Source organism: Ostrinia furnacalis, unplaced genomic scaffold, assembly GCF_004193835.3.
Source record: "Ostrinia furnacalis isolate ACB-3 unplaced genomic scaffold, ASM419383v2 OfSCF0197, whole genome shotgun sequence".
Taxonomy (NCBI): Eukaryota; Metazoa; Arthropoda; class Insecta; order Lepidoptera; family Crambidae; genus Ostrinia; species Ostrinia furnacalis.
In genome coordinates, this window is record NW_021130436.1 from 407,803 (window position 1) to 421,595 (window position 13,793).

At 34.8% G+C, this 13,793-nt stretch overlaps 1 protein-coding gene across 2 annotated transcripts in view; it reads left to right on the forward strand.

The window, feature by feature from the left end:
* Positions 1–13,793, forward strand: part of LOC114355268 (uncharacterized) — a 51,915-nt gene that overhangs the window by 7,967 nt on the left and 30,155 nt on the right. The window contains exon 1 of one of the 2 annotated variants that reach the window (XM_028308033.1): positions 3,632–3,788. The exons of the other annotated variant lie outside the window; for it this stretch is intronic. The gene's annotated coding sequence lies outside the window, so the exon portion shown is untranslated. Of the gene's footprint in view, positions 1–3,631; positions 3,789–13,793 lie in introns of those variants that run through there. 2 annotated transcript variants of the gene reach the window in all.

A 13,793-nucleotide genomic window follows, 5' to 3' on the forward strand; every position in this document is an offset into this window, starting at 1 on the left:
GCTGCTATTTTGCCCCAAAAATATAGCCTGAGTTGTTGACTGTACCTTTGTGCAGTGATGCGAACAAGCCTCGTTCTTTTTGCTGATCGTTTTTGTGACCTTTGAAGTAATTAGGAAAAAATAGCGCGATGTTCGTGTGATGCTTTGAATTAGAAGCTTTTTGTGGTTGAAAAAAAAATGGCATCGACTGCGAAGGCAACTTTTTTCAACTATTTATTGCTAAAATCTGTGATTACTTGTTTAAAAGCATAATTAGTGAGACATTTTAAGTTTGTACAAAAAAACATGGTTTAAAGTTTTTATATTGCATTCTTTGGCAAATTGACGAAAAAGAAAATAAATCTTTCGTGAGTTAACGAAATAGTGAGTACGCAAGGTTTTCTTTGTCAGTCGTTTGAAGCAGTACATACACACAATGCAATCGGTTAGTATTATCTTGATAAAATACCTTACCACTATAAACCTGCACGGAATCATTTATAAATAAACTAAAAGTTGAGTGGAGAACGATATTTCTACTTAAGTATGTAGGTACATACGAGTATTTTTAGAGGGGTGGAGTACGTTACTAGTAGAATGTCTGGGTTACTGTGAAAATAATTTCATCTGATTTAGGTATGTAGTTTTCTTCAGCCAAATTGTGTACTAGTATTTAAATGTTATTTTGAATCTTATTACTTGTTTGAATAGTGTAATGGATACTACCGTTCTATTCATAAATAAATAACTGAAAACAAAACACACACGTGTTCATAACAGTCAAGCCGTTGTATTAATTACTCCAGAAATCCAGTTACATAATGAGGCTAACGACTTAGCGGTAAACAACCGAATAAGCACTTAAGTACCTATAAAATAATAAAAATTAAAAAAACTAAAACCCANGTGTGTGTAGCTACTGGTATTTTCCTTATTTGGTTTTGCAAAAGATTGAAATTCCAAGATTTTGAATTCATAAACATCTTGCTCATTATTTTCCTTTTGTACATAAAACTGAAATAATATTAACATTTGGAGTAAGTGATATCTTCATAAATTTTAGTGTCAGATCAATATACAAATTATTAAATGTATCATGAAATGAATTTTCCCAAATATGTACTTTTGAACTTAACCAACTGAGAAAGAACATCGAAAAATTCGATGTGCTGCCCTAGACAAGTTTGCACTTTTTGATCAAATCAATATTCGAATCCGTCAAAACTCCATACAAAAAAGGCCTTTCGACCACTTTTCGAATGGTTTGCGTTTATAATGTGCACTTTGTACTTTGTCTAGACCCATTGGTAACTTTATAGGCTTAATGAATGAAACATGATTCGGAAATTCAGAACTAGTTATTTCATGGAACTTACACTCAATAAATAAATTGTGACTACCTACTTTACATGATAAGTCCACCGGAAAGATTCAACTCAATCCGATATTAATTTACGAGTCTTTTACACACGTTGAAAATGTCTTATATTTTAATTGCATCAAGGTTATAATTAAAGTATTTCTTTTATTTATTTTTTACCAAAACGGGAAGATCGTTAACCTTAAATTGACAATTTAATGGTAAAATATCGTGTTGTTGAAGTTTTAATTATTTGATAAGTTCATATTTGGAGCGGCCGAACTATTCCCTAACGCAGCTTCCGTGTTTTAGGGTGTACTTGTCGGTTGCTTTTTGCTCATAGAAGAAGGAAAGAAAACAAGAGTACGCAAAACAATGTTATTGAAAAATTTCCAATTTAATCCAGTTTCCTCTTATCACATTTTTTCCACCTTTTTATCTGTGAAAAAAAACGTAAAAGCTTATTGGTAGGAGGATTCGCAACGAACGGGGAGGGAAGATACGGGTAAAGAAACTTTATAGATCTTCTTTGTGTTTACTTCAAATATCCGAATCTGAAAGAGATAAGCTTTTAAAAGTCATTTCTCTTTCATTAATCGACAGGTGAAAGAATTTTAAAATCTATAAATATTTTTATGCAGCACGAAGCAGGTATTTGACTGCAAAGAGCAAAATCACCTGGTATCAAGTGAGCATTCCTTACGGAAAAATGTAATTACAATACCATTAACTTAGTTCACATCATTCTCCATTAAAGATTAATACATAAAAAAATACACGGAACTAGGTGAAGATTGTGATTGTGGTCTAGAAGGAAAACATTCTGACTGTATGTTAATAGCGGTCCATCAAAATGCGTTCCAATCTACTTGCCATCGCGATCGGCAGCCAAAACACGCCGCTGACACACGACGTCGTCGCGACGCCCATTTGTTGACGCTAGTGATGCTGTGGCTATCGATGTTTTGACTTTTCAAAAAATTTAAAAAAAAATGTATTCTTCTTAAATCTTCTAATTTGCCTTACAATGTTGACTTATCTTTTTCCACAGTAAAATTATTCCTGGATTTTTTATACCATGTTAGTAACTTTCTGTCTTTATAAAAATAATAATAGTGATTTAAGTTGAAACGAGAGGAATCATGCTTTTTAATTTAACATTTAAAAATATTGTGCTCAGACTAAGTAGGTAACTCGTGTTAACCATGATGATGATGATCTGGATTACTAATGTTTGGCCAAAAAACGTTTCCCAAATTATCACATCGCAAACAACGTTTCGCAAATTTTCATTTGGCAAATTCTCATTTGGCAAAACAACTTATTGCAAACTTTTAATTCGCAAATGTCGTTTTTGGCATATTGTTGTTTAGCAAATTATTGTTTGGCAAAGTATGTTTTGCCAAATGTTTCATTTCGCAAAAATATTTCATGATAAACTATTTACAAAATAATTTGATTGGTGCATAGAATATAATACAAATGAGCTTGTGGTTATTATTTTATTTAGTGGGTAGTTAAAATATTTTTTTTTAATTAATTTTCATATTTCATTCTTTTTATCGAAATTTCCAAATGATTCATTAACAATAGAGGTGATTCTAGCGCTCGGCGGCCGCTGCCGCGGCACGCTCACTTCGCTCGCTTCGCTCGCTCCGTTCGCTCGCCTTCGCGCGTTAAGGGTCACTGTTCTAACCTAACCTAACCTACTATTTTCTGCAATACCTACTTTCTGCAACCATACTATTTTCTGCAATCTCTTAGTTTTACATAAACTTCTTGTGAAAACCACGATCGTGGCTTATGCTTTGATTTGTGGGTAACGGTGGGTAAGTAGGTGAAGTGTCAATTTGACCAAACAAATTATTTGGGATATAATTTTTGGCAAAATAAAACATTTGCTGTATAAACATTTGCCAAGTAAAATTTGGCCAAATGATAATTTGACCAAATGAATTAGTTGCTAAAAGTACAGTTGCTAAAAGTTTATTTGGGAAATGAAACGTTGGCGATAAGTTGTTTGCGAAGTGAAATTTGGCGAAAAGTAATTTGGCCAAACGGAAGGATACCTGATGATCTAACCTTTTTTTTCGTCATTACTGTGCGTTGGTAATAATACGTCACACATTAATACAAGTCATTTTATCAAACTTACATTAATCATACATAAAGATTACGAATCAATAATTATCTCAGTAACTTAATCATGTAATCGATAAAAATCCAACAGTATGTATCGATTTTCACACGACTTAACCAACACTATTTACCCGGTCAGTTTGCAAACCGCATACGGGGAGACCGCACGTTGGCAATGCCTTTGCCGCTCGTGAATTAAAAAATAAAAAGACCGCCATTGCAAAAAAAAGTTATTTTTATTGTGGTGTACTCAAACTGAAGTGTTTTTCGTGGTTAAATTAAAGGTGATTTTGGTTGCTGTTATTTGAAGGTGAGTGCTTAATTATAATTTGAGTACTCTTTAAAACTTTTGCTATATCAGTTGCTTTGTTTACAATTATTATTCTTTTTTGGAAATTGTGGTGTGTGATTTTGTTAAAAATAAATGTGTTTAGGCCAAATACAGTAGTGATAATTTAGTGTGAAAAGGGAAGTGCATAAAATTTCCTGTTACCCTATTTAGATTATTGTGATCTTTGAACTTTTCCGTGTACTATTTTAAGTCCCACAGTTTAAAATTATTATTTTAATTATGTTGGTATGGCGGTCAAATTTTTATTTATCGTGTCTGACATAGCCTTACTTTTCTGCAAGTGATTTAAAAAATGGAACTGCTGTTGTAAAAAAAATCTTTTTTTGTAAATAAAATGTAATCGTGGTTCCAGTCAGTCAGCCATCCTAATCAAAGTATCAAATTGACGACCGTATCAAAATTTGTAAATAATTTTATGCAAAAGTTCAAAAGTAATTAAATGCATAATTCTATCCAATGAGATGGCGGAGGTTCTATAATGGTTCTATTCAATACTAGCGGCCGCCCGCGACTTCGTACGCGTGGAACCCGTTTTACCCCCTTCATCTATCTTACGCGGTTTAGATTTTTTCATACTAATGTTTTTTCCCGCTAACTCCCGTTCCCGTTGGAATTTCGCAATATCCTGTTGTAACTAAGCTTTAAGTTTACTAAGGTACCTGCATGCCAAATTTCAAGCGTCTATCTTAAGTGGCTTAGATTTTTTCATACAAATGTTTTTTCCCGCTAACTCCCGTTCCCGTAAGAATTTTGCAATATCCTGTTATAACTAAGCTTTAAGTTTACTAAGGTACCTGCTTGCTAAATTTCAAGCGTCTAACTTAAGCGGTTTAGATTTTTCATACAAAAGGATTTTCCCTCTTGTTCCCGTTTCCGTGAGAATTTCGGGAATTCCTTGTTGTAACTAAGCTCTAAGTTTAATAAGGTACCTACATGCCAAATTTCAAGCGTCTAACTTAAGCGGNATGTGTGTAGATACTGGTATTTTCCTTATTTGGTTTTGCAAAAGATTGAAATTCCAAGATTTTGAATTCATAAACATCTTGCTCATTATTTTCTTTTTGTACATAAAACTGAAAATAATAATATTAACATTTGGAGTAAGTGACATCTTCATAAATTTTAGTGTTAGATCAATATACAAATTATTAAATGTATCATGAAATGAATTTTCCCAAATATGTACTTTTGAACTTAACCAACTGAAAAAGAACATCGAATTTGATGTGCTGCCCCCCTAGACAAGTTTGCACTTTTTGATCGAATCAATTAATAGAATCCGTCATAACTCCATACAAAAAAAGGCCTTTCGACCACTTTTTGAATGGTTTGCGATTATAGTAATGTGCACTTTGTCTAGACCCACTGGTAACTTTATAAGCTTAATGAATGAAACATGATTCGGACGTTCAGAACTAGTTATTTCATGGAACTAAACACTCAATAAGTAAATTGTGACTACCTACTTTACATGATAAGTCCACCGGAAAGATTCAACTCAATCCGATATTAAATTAAGAGTCTTTTTCACACGTTGAAAATGTCTTATATTTTAATTGCATCAAGGTTATAATTAAAATATTTGTGATATTTATTTTTTACCAAAACGGGAAGATCGTTAACCTTAAATTGACAATTTAATGGTAAAATATCGTGTTGTTGTAGTTTTAATTATTTGTTACAAGTTCATATTTGGAGCTGCTGAACTATTCCCTAACGCAGCTTCCGTGTTTTGGGTGTCTCTCTTAATGACTGCAATCGCATCTGATGTTAAGTGAGATGCAGTCTAGGATAGTAGAGTACTTATTATGTGCCTTTTATTTTCACTCTCGCCTTGAAAAAGACCGTGTTATAAGGCTCGGGAAAGACATACTTTCCCCAAGTGCCTATTTACTCACGTCTTGAAGAGGCCCGGATCATAATGCTTGGGAAAGACAGAAGCAGGCATTGAATTTAAACTGTTCGCAGTATTTTGTAAATGCAACAATTATACATTAACTTAGTTCACATCATTCTCCATTAAAATATACATTAAAATACTCGGAACTAGGTGAAGATTGTGATTGTGGTCTAGAAGGAAAACATTCTGACTGTATGTTAATAGCGGTCCATCAAAATGCGTTCCAATCTACTTGCCATCGCGATCAGCAGCCAAAACACGCCGCTGACACACGACGTCGCCGACGCTCATTTGTTGACGCTAGTGATGCTGTGGCTATCGATGTTTTGACAACTTTTCATAAATTAATTACAAAATAAAAACCATTTTGTTTCCTTAATAAATATTATAATTTACTTCAGTTATATCTTTACAAAACAATGTTAACTTACATGAGTTACCATGAGTTAGTAACGTTCTGTCTTTCTTAGAAGTAGAAACGGGAGGAATCATGCTTATAAAAAAATACGTGCTAAGTCTTTAACTCGTATGCAATTGTGATGATGATAAAGGTACCCCATTTAATACTACTACGATATGAGAAGAATCATTCATCATATTCATTACAGTGCGTTGGTAATAAATAACAACTGTCNATTTTTCATACAAAAGGATTTTCCCGCTAATGCCCGTTCCCGTGGGAATTGCTAAGTATCCTATAACCTGCCCAGGAGTATGAAGAATAATTGTACCAAGTTTCGTTAAAATCCGTCGAGTAGTTTTTGTTTCTATAAGGAACATACAGACAGACAGACAGACAAAAAATTTACTGATTGCATTTTTGGCATCAGTATCGATCACTAATCACCCCCTGATAGTTATTTTGAAAATATATTTCATGTACAGAATTGACCTCTCTACAGATTTATTATAAGTATAGATGAGGTATGGTTTGAAGACCCTGTCCTACGAAATAACGAACCACAATATTTTTCGAAATCAGATTAATTTAAGGCGGTTGCAGTTTGATCAAAATGGGAAAAACTACAGAAGGGTTTTTAGAACGACCCATTTATTTGAAACTACTGGACAACGTCGATTATTAATACTTTAACATTGAAAATCCTATTATCTTCGTAATAAATGAGTAAAAACATTTTTTTATAAAAATCGCTACATTTATTTATCGTGTGAGGCATTAATAATGTTAAATGCTTTTGGCAAGTTCACGCTTCGGCGCCCAATTGTCGTGACTTTGAATTTTTATACGGTAGTTGAATAAAATTTCACTGATAGTGAAGCAAATTGGACTAGTAAAATACGGCTGATAAGAAAATGTTTAATACTTATTTCGGGGTTTAATGTACCATGAAAAAAGACATGGCTTTTTGAATTTACATAGATTACATACCTACAGACATTAAGATGTAAATTCAGACATTTTATTGTTCTGGTATTTTGAAGAATTTGTTTTACGTTGATACATAAACGAAATTAAAAGCATTTCCTTGATCATGGCATGGCAATTTAAAATTCATTATTTATCAATACTCTAAACCGCAGTAATGTTTTTCTTAGATTATATTATCTCTAATGCCAGCCAGAGGAATGAGGATGATAAGACTAAATACAACTCCAATCGAAGATTGTTAACAGTTTCCAAAATATTAAATCAAAATTAAATAAAGTACACTAGGTTGGTATTACTACCGCATATTTTTCAAAATGTTTTGTAAAGAGTAGTTGCGAACTCGAATCACGTTTTTACATAGCCTGCTCAGAATTTTAAGTGATTCTTACACGTTCTATCAATATAAGATCGAGTTAGATTACTTTTCTGTCATTGATGTTAAAATGCATTGAAAAAAAAACTATTACCACAAGTCAACAAAACGCCAAATATTTTCATTTTTCTTTACACAGTACATAAAGCGAATTAATGATTTTAATTCCCAGTCGATATTAAAATCAACTATTAAATAAATATCCTCATCCTCATTCACAGAGTATTAAATAAATTATAAAATGTGAGTTTGCAATAGGACAAATTGCATGTAAATAGTTATTAAAAACAGGAAAATGCTGATATACCTATCTACGCAATAAACTTGACGTTTGACTACGACGATCATGTATTAATTATTAATTTGATACAATAACATACTAAATGGATGTAAACTTATATTTTTATACATATCAATTCCATTGTGATAAGAGGAGAAATTAAATAAGTAAAATGTGTATTTGAAACACTTGTAGAGCAGTGTTTATTAACCCTTCTGCACTTGAAGCATTTGCAAGTTGAAAACCTTCCTGGATCACTCTAGCAAACGTAGCTCAATTTTATTAGAGTATCAAGTTAAAGAAAAATACCTTTTTTAATTTAAAATCTTTATTGCACTTTAAACTTGAGGTACAAAAGGTGAACTGAATGTCGAGTGGCATTCTCCACCAGTTAACCTTAGGTCAAGAAAATTTGATTAGGCATTAGTGCCGTGGGCCTCGGACGCACAAAATTCAATGGAATTCGCAAAAATCGTTTGGAAAAACGGCTAAAGATCGATTGTCTTTAGCTATTCTTATTTTTTATCTTTAATTCACTAATAATAATAAATTATCAACTTTAGAAATTGTAGGACTAGACTAGATAAATTATATTCAATAACTCAAAATATTTATCTACAATACCAGTTTTAGAACAATTAATTAGGTATACTTTCGTTATAGAAACGTATCGAAACAAATGGTAAGGTCATCATCATCATCATCATTTCAGCCACAGAACGTCCACTGCTGAACATAGGCCTCCCCCAATGCTTTCCATGTTGATCGATTGGTAGCGGCCTGCGTCCAGCGCTTCCCTGCTACCTTTACGATGTCGTCGGTCCACCTTGTAGGTGGACGTCCCACGCTGCGTTTTCCGGTACGCGGCCTCCATTCCAGAACCTTTCTGCCCCATCGGCCGTCAGTTCTGCGTACTATGTGCCCTGCCCATTGCCACTTCAGCTTGCTAATACGTCGGGCTATGTCAGCGACTTTGGTTCGTTTACGGATCTCCTCATTTCTGATTCGATCTCGCAAAGAAACACCAAGCAATGGTAAGGTACTTTCGTAGAACGTTATCCTCCTTTTCGTTACGTAACCCACCTTCCTTCTAGTTACCTCACTAGCACTTTCGTACTAGGTTAATTTAATGCACTCTACTACTATCATAGTGTTGTGTATGTAACAAGTCACGGGATCTCCTATGTCCATACTAGTATTTAACATAATTCTATAATTTTATTTGCCTATTATTATTTGTCTTGGAATGGAACAGAGAATTTAAAAATTGATTAAAAATTAATAGTTTTCAAATTCAAGTAAAAGTGCTTTTTTTAAGCCTATTTACAGAAATAAATGAGTTTTATGTGTTTTTATGAGTTTTCAAATTCTTTATTGATTAATTTGTACTAAGAAAGTCAAATTCTAGTTATTTTCCTTAATTTAACTAAAACCTTGTTAATGTTATTTCGAATGTCTTTGGTGTACCTTTCTTTATAAATAAATAAATGAAGTTTTTTCAGTATGAAAACTCTTTGTCTGATCAATTAAATTAGGTATAATAATTTATTCAATTTAAATTATTATGCATCTTGCGATATTTACAACTATGTCCCTCTACCTATTAGATAAGCTACTCAACAATAATACCTAACTCATTGCTGATTTGATTCAATTATGTTTTTTACAGTCGTGGGAAAATTCATACTAATATCGTATTTCATTTGTTATCTGCCCATCTCTGTTGATTTGTTGAACTCGGCTCAATGGAGCAGTCACGTGATATAATCACAGCTCCGTATCACGTGATGGGCAGCGGCGCATCAGATCAGAATGCATCGGGTTGCTTTCACTAGCCGCGTGCGGTTGCAGTCGTCACATGACTGCTAGTGTTGCTCGAGTTGATATACCATCGATAATTACGTTTGTTATGTTACGAGCCGGAAGACGTAGCGTGGGTAGGCCTCCCACTAGGTGGACTGACGATCTGGTGAAGGTCGCGGGAGGTGCCTGGATGCGAGCGGCGCAGGACTGGTCTTTGTGGAAATCCTTGGGGGAGACCTTTGTCCAGCAGTGGACGTCTTTCGGCTGAAACGAACGAATTATGTTTGTTTGGTATCCTGTATTGGGTGAGTCATACTGACTGACCCATTGTGTCACTTATAAAAACCGATATTAGTGTCTGAATATGGTCTAATCAGCTTAATTTGTCCTCTCGGAGCACGGAGCCATATTTTTCCGGAAAATCCTAAAATGTTAACTCATAAAACCCCTGTTTTGCAAGTAGGCTTTTAAAAAGCACTTTTACACGTCCCAGTATTTACCCTGCCACTGTTTTGGGACAGTAAATGGGCCAGTGGGCCATGTCCTAAACCAACTAATAAATAAGAATTTAAACATAAGAAAATAGGCTGAAAATCGGACCCAAAACTCTTAAAAACCAACGCCTCCGTGGCTATAATGATAATAAATTGCTTCAGTAATCGAGAAAGATTGAGTGACGGGAAATAGCGGTTTAGGTTCTGTTTTAGTGACGTACATTGGGGAACCTAAAGGTCCCTTCATATTATACCTATAAATACATCATGGTACAGACGTCATGTTAAGCTAAACACTATGGCAGCTAAAGTGATGTAATTTTGCGTAGTTTGATGCACTGTCAACTGTACATCGTGCACGTGATTCAATTTGACAGATAATAACCGTGTTCCGCTTACACTAAGTACTCAGCCACGAGCCAATGATATCCATTGATGCCAGTAGACTCGTTTTATTGTTCTAATTAGTATACAATTATACGCCCGGTGAAGTTTTTGATGACATTTCCGCAACGTACCTACAAATTGATAAACCAATTCTTGGTAAATTAAACGCATACCTAGCGTGACTTGGGAAATACACAGTCTAAAAAAATGCATCACTGTATTCACTGTTCCGAGAAAAGTAATTGGTGATGATTGTTCAAAGTAGTCAATTGTTAGGGGCAAGGACAAATATCCCGGGATACGTGACGCTAGACATGTATAGTTCCAAAATACTGAACTGTCCTATGCATGACATTGACAGTGGGGCGCCACCGTCAATACCGGATCGCTGGTTCCGATTTTTGCCATCTTGGAAACCATATAGTTGAACGATGGTAGCGCCCCCTGTCACTGAGTTTTGTGGGACAGTTCAGCATGGGTCATCTATAACTAGCCAGATGTTTTGTTACGTCATCTTTTTCATAAACATTGTCATCCTTAGTTGACGCCGTTCCATTTATATCATTCGGATTTGATTCCCAGCGGCAGGTTTTTCTGTATAGTTTGGTTAGTAGTAAGACTTCGGAGTTCGCCTGGCTAGCTATCACCATCTTACCTAAGTCTCACTCCATTACAATAATGTTAACAGCATTGATGTGTTCCGGCTGTTAGAAGTAAGATAGCCAGTTCCTCTGTGGTCGAGCATTGGTAACGCTCGCTTCTACATTCGGCCTGATCATCACTTTCCATCAGGTGAAATGCAGGCCAAGAGCTTTCTCGTTGTGGAAAAAAAATGAAATGAAAAATTTGATAGATGAAAATAATGTCATGTTACATCATAATGTGACATCGATACTCATCTTGCTTAAAAATTGTTAACCTCTCTAGTTTGCAAAGGTTTACGATTTTACAACTGCATTGTCCAGCTGCACTCATTGACTGTCAGCTGACCTTTCATTGCCGAATGAGTAATCAATGACCTTCCGATAAAATACCGGTTGAGATCACATGATGATGTGTAATGGACACGCGCTTATTAATAGTGAACCCGCCATACTATGCGTACAGTTCTTATAAATTACGTAAATATCCAGTTTTTTTTGTAGTTAATTAATCTTTTATATTTTAAAGGGCAGATTGCACACTCTTATTTAAATGTAAAGAGGTACCTAATTATGTGTAAAATATGAATGTAGTTGATTTTTAATCCACGCTTGTGCTTTAGTGACTAGGTTAGTTAGGTAATGGATAAAATAACTACATAAATAGATTTCTAGAATGATTTATTATAATCGTCATAAACGTTCATGACTTTGTTCATATCTTTGACATTTAAATTTGGTTGCTGACGAGTTTTACCGGCGCAGTGAGCTCAAAATACCCTCAATCTGAACCATAATTGTACGTACAATAGCTCTAGTTTGTAGGTCTTTTGCTTGATTTGCCGTCAAGTGAAATACATAGACAATTAAAAACATCCTTCAGCATCAGCCTTCCGCTTTGTTATGTACCTACATAATAAATTACCCTAATTATTAAAATTAAACCACAACGGAACCCATATTTCATAGCCATCGAAACAATACCCCGCCACGTTAGATCACGCGATTCGCTACAGTATAGTGTGGTATAGTATGTTAATGATCCATGGATCACAATGATCATGATTGATGTCACATGACAAGGAAACTATGACATTGTCTAGTTAAGTAGTCGATGAGTTGCTACGAGCGATTACTGAAAGACAGGCTTCTGAATACCGTTCCGCTTGTTTGTTGTTCATTTGTTGCAGATATTTTCGAATATGAAACGCAAAAATCATGTAGGTACCTATGTTTGGTAATATAGGCTTTGAAACGGCGGTTTAGCGCTAATCATATTCATCTCATAGGAGGGTTAGCTGCCATGATTAAAGTTAACGTTTATTACGTAATTAACTTTTTGCCGAAAGAACAATGTTTTTTTTTTTGTCATCAGAATACCTATTTCAACTAATGAGTAACTTTTTAGAATGCAGTAAACGTATACAGGGTGGAAACGATAAGTGATCTCACTCGATTATTTCTAAACTATACAAGATATCCAAAAACTGGTTACTGATCCTAAAAGTTCTTTACGAGCTCTATCCAACGGTACCAATAATAGGTTACCAAATAAACTGGAACTATCCGAAAATTCAATGTTTCCGGCTTCCATACATTTAATAAAATCACATAATATTGAAAACTATACAAGATATCTAAAACTTGGTTACTGATCCTAAAAGTGCTTCAGGAGCTCTATCCAACGGTAACAATAATAGGTTACAAAATAAACTGGATCTATCCGAAAATTCAATGTTTCCAGCTTCCATACATTTNGGCATAGAGAGTCGCATGTAACCTTTTCGAAGACAGGCGCGTGGCGTGCTTTCGACGCCGGCGCCGCGACTAAAACAATAGCAAGCCATGGGGTGGGAAAAGCGCGGAGAGCTGAGGTAAGCTCTTTATTTCACTCGCAATGAGTAAGCGACAGGCTACTAAAAATGAGAAATATGTGTAACAAGTAAAAAAAAAGTTATGAACGAAAATGTGTTAGGCGCAGTCGATTCAACGCCGCGCGCCCGCTTGAAGGTTAAATATTTTTGTTCTCATAACCACTTCACCCACCACTTAAGGTATTTAAAAAATATGTTTCTTTAATTGAAGGTATCAGATTCTCCGAAAGGGCGTCTCGCAACAATTATATTCGGAATGAATTACGGAAGAAAATAAATGATAACTTTACGACTTCCTTTTTGAGAAAGCTAGGCGCTTTTATACTTCACGATTATTGCATTTCATGGTTTGGTTTAATTTTTAGGTGGCTTATTTGACATCACAATAAAACTAAAGTTATAGCCTAGGCGCAGACCACCGAGATGTATGAAAGTGCCCAAATTAGGTACACCGATTTGGTATCTGCCGATTCTTTATACAAATTAGGATTGGGCCTAACTATCGGCCAACTAAAAGTCGATGGTCTGCGGATACTAACTGTGCCCGCGACTTAATGCTTGACTCGTTGGAATATTTTTTAACATTTATCATTGATGCTCTGCTCCTATTGGTCGTAGCGTGATAGTAAATAGCATAAGTCTTGCTCGATAACTGGGCTTTCCATCTCAAAAATAAGTTTTGAAATCGGATGAAAATTAAATAGCCTAGGCATGAATCAAATCTTCTGAATAGAATACACTCACATGGTAGATGCATCTTAACACATTGACAATTTATTTTTTTAATTGGCTGAGCGGAAAAAATATAGTTAGATATTGTT